This window comes from Notechis scutatus, chromosome 1 (assembly GCF_049901735.1).
Source record: "Notechis scutatus isolate UNSWTSFEM ecotype Mainland chromosome 1, rNotScu1.2, whole genome shotgun sequence".
Lineage (NCBI taxonomy): Eukaryota > Metazoa > Chordata > Lepidosauria > Squamata > Elapidae > Notechis > Notechis scutatus.
The window spans coordinates 270,363,276-270,371,686 of NC_142009.1; positions in this window are offsets into that span (position 1 = coordinate 270,363,276).

Here is an 8,411-nt window from a genome sequence, read left to right on the forward strand (position 1 = left end):
CTTTATCTTCAACAGGGTAAAACGTGCATAAGCGCACCAATTGTCCCTACCGTCCCTGTCCTATTGTTTCTTTTTATTTTTCTTATAAGTATCTATCTCATGTATTCAAAACTATGCTTATTCTTATACCTGTATCTTGTAAGCGATTGACAAATCAAATAAATACTAAATACTAAAAACAGATGAGATGGAATCAAGGGGCCCTATGGAAAATAATATAAAGAGTCTGGATGAAGAAGATCACTAAAAATACCTGGGCTGATAACAAGTGCATCAAAGTCAAGAAGGTTAGAAGCAAGGACATCATCAAAGGGAAGAAAAATTTAAAGTTCTAAGCTTAGTGGCGGAAATACCACAAAGGCAATTAACACCTTGGCAATTCCAATCATTATATACTCAGCTGGAATAGTGGACCAGACTCAAACAGAGGTCAAAGCCCTGGATTGGAAGACCAGAAAAATAAAGATAATGAATCATGCCCTTCATCCATGCAGTAATGTTGACAGATTCTGTTTACCAAGGAAAACAAATGGGCATGGAATGAGTGGGCATGGAAAACAGGTGGGCAAGTACACCAGGCAGTTGAAGAAAAAGGCATTGGGAGAATATCTGAAGGAAAGTAAAGAAGATGCATTGAAGCTAGAATACAATGAAGGGTAGCTGAGTACTTGAGTGTCAGGCCCAAAGAACCAAGAAGAATATGTGGAGTTACTTCTCAGTAGTTTCCTTATTGTTGTTCACCTTCAGAAAGAATCTTGTCAGAAGCAATTATCTGCGATAACTGTAGATATACAGTAAATTTTGTAAATTGCAAGAGAGGATCCAACCTTGCTCTCTTCCTGCCCACCTAACATTCTAAGTTCTGCTGTCTCTTTGCCTTTTATAAAGGAGTCTTCTCTCTTGCAACTGCAGGTCACTTTCTACCGCACGGAGAGACCAAACTGACCTACAAGAAAAACCAAATGAAGAATAGACACGATACATGACAAGGCAAAGTATTACATGACCAGTGAATTAAAAAATAGGCATAGGAGATAACAAGGAAAAGCAATGGTTAAGAGCAGAAAAGAAAGAAAGAGACAGAGGGGCTAATTCTTGCTTCACAAAACCAAACCTTAAGAACAAATGCATACAAAACCAGAACTGAGAAGACAGCAACAGACCACAAATGTTGCCTCTGCAGAGAGGCTGAAGAAACAGTGGACCACTTAAGTTAGCAGTTACAAGAAAATTGCACAGGCTGACTACATACAAAGGCATGACAAAATGGCAACATGGTGTATTGGTATATTTACAAGAAATATCATTTGCCTGAAAGCAAAAACTGAGACCCCCCAAAATAGATTGCAAGATAGTTTTGTGGGACTCCAAAATAGACAATTAGAAAATGAAAACGCTGAACTGCTCTGGGATTTTAGAATTAAAACATGCAAACAGCCCAGACTTTTAACAATTGTTGATTTTTTTAAAAAAAGGCAAAAAAACAACAACCCTCTAGATAATGAATGAGACAGTCACTGGAGACAGCTTAGAAGAGAAAAAAACTAGAGAAAATCACAGAACAAAAAAAATTGCAAATAGGAGTAAAATAACTGTGGCAAAAGAAAGCAAAAATGGTACCTTGGGTGCAACCCCAAAACCCCTGAAGCATCACTTGAATACTATCAGCATATAAAACCAGTCAATTGCAAATAGGCACGTTTACTTGGAATAGCTTACATCCTGCAACAATACCTTACAACCATCAAACAACATCTGCCTACCCCAAGTCCTTGGGAAGAATGGATGGATAATAGATGGATAAAAATGCCAAACCCAGTCTAAACTTCTAGTTAACTATGTAGCCAACCATAATATTAACATATTTAACTTTTACATTGCCTGATTCAATTACTCTGATGTTCTCTTTCTTTGGTTTTCACTTTATAACTCTAACACAGTATTATCACAAAATAAATTCCACATTTATAAACGTGGAAAATAAATATCAGCTCTAATTTTTACTTCTCCTTTCCATATTTTCAAGAATCAATCTGGCATTTTCCCCTTAAAATTACTTTTCATTAATATCTCTCATTATGATGTGCTAATGAAGCAACTGTCCTCAAAGAAAGTAAGGAGAAAACAGTACACACTGTTTTAACAGAACTATTCAACACACACAGAGTTAACAGAGGCTATTGAAATGTTATTTCATATTCCAGAGTTTTATGGATCACAGAAAGCAAAGCTGTTGATCACGTGGTGTTGCATATGCTAACATTTATTTTACTATAACTTGAATCGCCTCTCTGGAGGAATAGAAGAATAGTCAGCATGCTTGTCTATTTCTGAGAATTTCTGGTGATTGTTAAAAAAAAAAAATTCACCCCATGGCAATATATCCATTTGTCTGAGAATAAACTCTACTGAATATGACATGGCTTATTTCTGAGTGGATATGCACATATAAAGGATTGATTTCTTAGGGTTTAATGGATTGTGCAGCTCTTCAGATTCAGTTGCCATAAGTTGTTTTGAAGAGGTTTGATATACTATCTGTCTGCAGCTCTTCAAAGCAGCTGCATTGTTTTGCACATTGCCAAGGGATTCTGGAAAAATATCTGTTACTTTAAAAAAAACACAGATGCTATTTTCATATCAATGCATATTCCAAAGCATCTATTTGGAAATGAATCCACAATACTACATTGCCCTATTGTGCACTAAGGTCCTATTCATATATTTTTGAAAGCTGACGTTGTGGAGGTCAGTATACCCTTGACACTAATGTAGCCCAATTATATTCTTTTGTACAAAGTGATTGTAGAGAGAGAGAAAATTTCCAGTGGGAAGACTTGTGAGAATATTGTGACATTAGCAGTGGGAGGCAGAGCTGAGGAAAGCACTGAAATTCACAATAATATTAAAGATGAAGCAAAATATGCTGAAGTGCAAAAAGTAAAATACCTGTCTCTAGATTGATTGGGAATAGTTGAAGAAAGGCAGAAGGCAAAAGAAATGAAATTTGCCCAACTAAATGCTAAGTTCCAGAGAAGAATGAGAAGCAACAAAATTATATAAATAAGTAATGCGAAGAATTGGACAAACTTAAGCGACTAAACAACAACAAAAAGTAATGCAAAGGCATTGAGGTTAATGATTATATAACTGGGTAGGCCAGATGTTTATTGAAGAAAATAAAATAAATCAAGGAAGCCATTTCCACAAAGATGAGCATGATAAAAGACAAGGGAAATACCAACTGAGCAAACAAGATTTAAAAAATTGCAAAGATATAAGGAAGACTTGTCTCAAAAGTATTTTATAGTGATTAGTGATAAGTCCAAAGGCTGGATGCCTGAACTAGAAATAGACATTTTCTGGAAAGTTAAGATAAATGAGACCTAGAAGACATTGCTAACTCCAGGAGGGTTTCTTAGATTTATACCCCACCTTTCAATCTTGTTAAAATTGTTTCTTTTATTTTTCTTATATGTATCCATGTATTCATCACTATGTTTTTACTTATACCTATTATCTTGTAAGCAATTGACAAACCAAATAAAATAAATAAAAATAAAATAAAAATGCCAGCAGAACAGCTTAAAGTTAAACTATTATAAGATGATGTTAAAAGACCTCCATGTAGTTGATAAGCAGTATGGAAAACATTGCAGAAACCAGGGACTTAGGTGCATATATAAAAAGACAGAGCTTTGATCATACTATTATTGCCACCATCTTGGCTTTCTTGACCACACTTTGCAAGCACTCCCACAGAAACAGGAAAAGATGGCTTATCTGATGTTTATCTGGTTACAAAAAAAAAATGGAAGCAAGTGAATGATTGGGAATGATAACAATTCACAAGGAAGCATGTAATGAACTAAGCATCATAGTAAACGCCATTGCAATTTATGATGAACATCTGAATGGGTTTTCTCTCACGTTTCCCCGGCTTCTGCCATAGGGGCACCTAAAATGGGTGAAACAGGGTAAAAATGGCAGGCCAACCAAGCCCGGTCCCTTTTTTATTTGTATAGTATACATCACATGCCTGTAAAAACAAGGGGGCTTCAGCTGTCTGCTTGTGTTTTCCCCTGGAAATCTTGGCCCCACAGTCATTTCTTTCTGCTTTATAGCACAATTAGACTTAGAAAAAGCAAATCCAAATGTCCATATGAATTTTGACTTCTGAGCCATATTTAGCACTGCTTAAGGAGGAATCTGTCAAAAAATTTGTCCCCAGGAGGATTTTAAGAAGGACTAACTTGCCTTTAGTTTGTTATTTATTACGTTTCTATGGCCTGGGCCCTTTAAATGAGAAGTTCTGTTTCTTTAACATGACACATTTAAGTAGGTCATGACATATGTTTAATTTGTTCCTTGAGAGGGACTGTTTAACTTTTTTTCCCTTTTATGGATTCAGCAATAAAGTGAATATTCCTTTTTCCCTAAGGTTATATTTATTTTTTTAATAGCAGTGCTGTTTTTTCTACCTTGAAAATTAGGTCAGTTTGCCTTTCATCAATGAACAATATTAATATTTGCAGAACAAAATTTGCTATTAACATAGTCTATTCAAAATTTTGGAAACCGAGAGAAAGAATAATTGTTCTTATTATTCCCTTAACAGAATTGAAACAGTTTGAGGCAATTATGAAAACGGGGATATTTTCATTTAATAATAAAATGTTATGGAAAAGAAAGAAACCAATGACTCTATTCAGATCTGTGTTTTGCCTCACTCTGGTGATTAGGATTCCCAGAGCTACCAAATGGTCAAGTAGGGTACTTAACACAAGCTGTTGATCACATTTTTTTTTGAAACACAGAGGACTGATTCTGAGACTTTGGAGAATAGGCTACAGCCTCTAGAGGTGAAGCTGTGCATCTAAATAGGGGCAATTCATGACTTGTTCATCAAGCAGCTCTTGCATTTATTTCTTGGCATGGAGTTGCTAAGCTCCATGTGTTCAGGGCAAGCTGATTTGGCCTGTTTGGACACTGCAACAAGGCAAAGACGGCTGTTTTTAATGATTAGCATATGGGAGGTGTGAAAGGAGAATTTATTTAGGCTCCAGCTTTCTTCCTTGCCTTTGATGCCACTTTACTATTGCTACATAATTCCGTTAACATACTTTTATGACTCTGCTGTCCTTTATGAAACATCCCCAGAGAGATTGTAGGTTTAGTAGGAAGGGGACTCCTGCTGAGGTTTGATGAAACAATCAATGAAAGCTTGGTATTTTTATGATCTTTTAGACCTTAGGAAACCCCAAAGATTTCATGAGACAATAATCAAACTCATCAGAATCTATCAAGATGAGAAAAGGAGTATAATTTACCAAATGTTAACCTGGGAGAGAAGAGGAGATTGAGGAGCATGTAGTTGTCAGAATATGACCAGAGAGAACCAGCTTCAAATTCCCACATAAATCTTGAAGAATGCCATTATTATTCCTCACCTTAACCTTCCTCACAGGGTGGCTGTGAGGATATCAAGGAAAGGGGGCTAAATTTTGCAGTGGACATGAGTGCTAAGATTAAGGAAATCTGCATGTTCGGCACACTTAAAAAACAGATACAGTTTTGGTGTGGATGCCATCTTGATTTTTTGAGCATATGCTGGAGATACCCTTGCTGCTGGGAGCTGCTGCTTTTTCCAGTGGCTTGTAGAACCAATTGTCACTGGATCATAGGCAACATCAATATTTTTCAAAGTTGGCAACTTTAAGATTTCAGTTCCCAGAATTTCCAACTGTCATGAGAATTCTGGGAGTTGAAGTCCACACATCTTAAAGTTACCAACTTTGAAAAATACTGGTTTACCTAAAAATTGCATAGATGTGTTATTCATATTTGGTTGCTCTTTTGGTGTTGAATAAGTTATTGTGAGCCCCCAGGTTGAAGAGGCAACTTCAAACACTTTATTTAAAAAGTAGAAAAAATAATGTAAGATGAAAATTGCATGAGGGTCAAAAATGTCAAAATGGCAGCCGTGACCATGTGATTTAAGCCCTGTCCCTTTTTATGCATTTTGCATATAAAAAAGAGGTGGGGTTGGGATTACATTATTGTGGTGATCATCTTGACTTTTCTGAGCATGCCTCCTGGGTGATGCTTCTGGAGAAGTGCAAGATGATCTGAACCGTGGAAGGTTCCCACCATCTTAAAGAAGATTTCTAAGTATATGAATCTGCCTAACCATCAAGGCATCTTAAAAGGTGGTCTCCAGGACTGCCACACCAGAGGTGGTATTCAGCAGGTTCTGACCAGTTCTGGAGAACTGGTAGTGGAAATTTTGAGTAGTTCGGAGAACCGGCAAATCCCACCTCTGACTGGAGCTTTTACAGTTTCCTTCCCCTGCCACGCCCACCAAGCCACACCCACAGAACCAGTAGTAAAAAAAATTGAATCCTACCACTTTGCCACACCACCTGAAGGAAACTGAGGCAGAGGCTGAACTCTGGATCATTCAATTTTGTGAATGTTCTCACCCAGGTTTTTAAATGAGGCTATCTTGATTCACTTTTCTTTACCTGGTAAAAAGCTTGTTATTTGCTCTGCCTGGTTAATTTACTTTTGCATTTCTCTTTTAAAAATTGTTCTGTTTTTACACTTTAATTATTTTTATGCTTCATGCTTTAGATGTTTTGCGCTAAGTGTTTGTTTTCCCTATAAGCTCCACAGAGAACTTTGGCTGGGGTGTGAATACCAAATAATTTAAATCAGTGCGGAAATAAAACAAGCCAAGCAAATAAAACCCAATCAGACTTGTTTGTGTTTGGCTTAGCATACCCAGAAAGAAACTATGGGGATATTTTTTTTGTTAAACAGTGGGCAATTTTGGACATTGTGCCAAACCAAAAGAAAACAAACCACATTCTGGTTTAGCATGATATGTGCAAACAAGCCATTAAAATCATATTCATGTCTCATACACGCTTTTTTGAGTTTGAGCATGTTTTGTCTCTTCCCTCAAATCATAGCATTAAGACGGGTGAGGTTTAATCTGGATATGTGAGTAATGAAAGCTATGAAAACATTGTGCTGGGAGGCATATGTGAAATGTTACAGTGAAATATACACACATGAGAAAAGGAGATAGAGATATATCCAAAAGTATATTAACTGGGTACACAGAGATAACCACACACACACACACACACACACACACACATGTTTTCTTAAGTTTTCGCGGGTATTTACATTTTGGTATTCAGCTTTGTTCGGGTATTTTCCCATGTCATTATAGTTGTGTTTTTAAAGTTGTAGCAACGTTTCGGCAGAATCTCATCTGCCATCATCAGGCTTGTGTATTGTGTTCCAGGCTTGTGTATTATGTTCCTGATTTGTCTAGAAACTTGGAGAACTGTCTCGTATGTGTTTGGGTTAATTATTATTAATAGACATTCTAAAATCCTTGTTTCCACTAAGTATGGACCAAAATAACACCCTATAGCACTATTTTAAAGTTTAAAAATGTTTTGTCCTGGCGTTCAGCATTTTAATTGTGGGCATTGATTTTTGTATTTATATCTTGGCTTCTTAGGATCAGGCATTATGTTGTTTCACAGCCAGAGTGTTGTAGCAATTTAACTCTTGGACAAAACCTCAAGTCTACAATTATTAATTTGGACTTGGCTCTCAACAAGCACCTGGTCTCCATCATTTGCCAAATATCAGATCAAAGGGAAAGTGAAGACACAAAAAAGACCAGCAAAATATAACTCTCATGGTTCTCTGTTTCCATCCCCCAAAAAGAAAAAAAATTGTGGGAGGGGTCTAACCTTTTCCTTTGATGCCATGTATTCCATGGAAATGCCATGATCAACATAACAGTGTTTATTTTAAAACCAGTATCTGTGACAACCAATGGGTGGTCTCTCTGAGTAGTTGCAGGCAAGCATTAGTTGTGATGGAAGGAAGGCGAAGGTTCTGTTTGGGGATACCACTGTATTCCCTTCTTTCAGCAGGCAATTTTTTAAAAAAATTTATTTTATTTTATTTCATTTTATTTTACAAACAGCCTATCTTTCATTTAAACAATTTGTCATCTGGGTACAAATATCTCATGCGATAATATTTCTAATTAATACAAATTCCTTACCATAACAACAATAATTACATTCTTATTTTAAACTACTATATATAATATATCTTATCGTTATAAACATCCCCTTCTTAACTCCTTCTCCTCTATATTCTTATACTTAATTTCTAATTTCCATTTTCAGCAGGGAATTGAGAGCTTTATGGCACATTGGCCCCCAGAAGTACCATAACAAATATATCTTAATTTTGTTTCATTAGTTAGATTTGTATCCTGCCTTCCTCCAGAGGCTCAGGGTGAGATCATTCCTTCCTCCGTTTTTCCACCCATCAGAGCAATCCTGTGAGAAACGTTGGGCTGAGAGAGAATGACT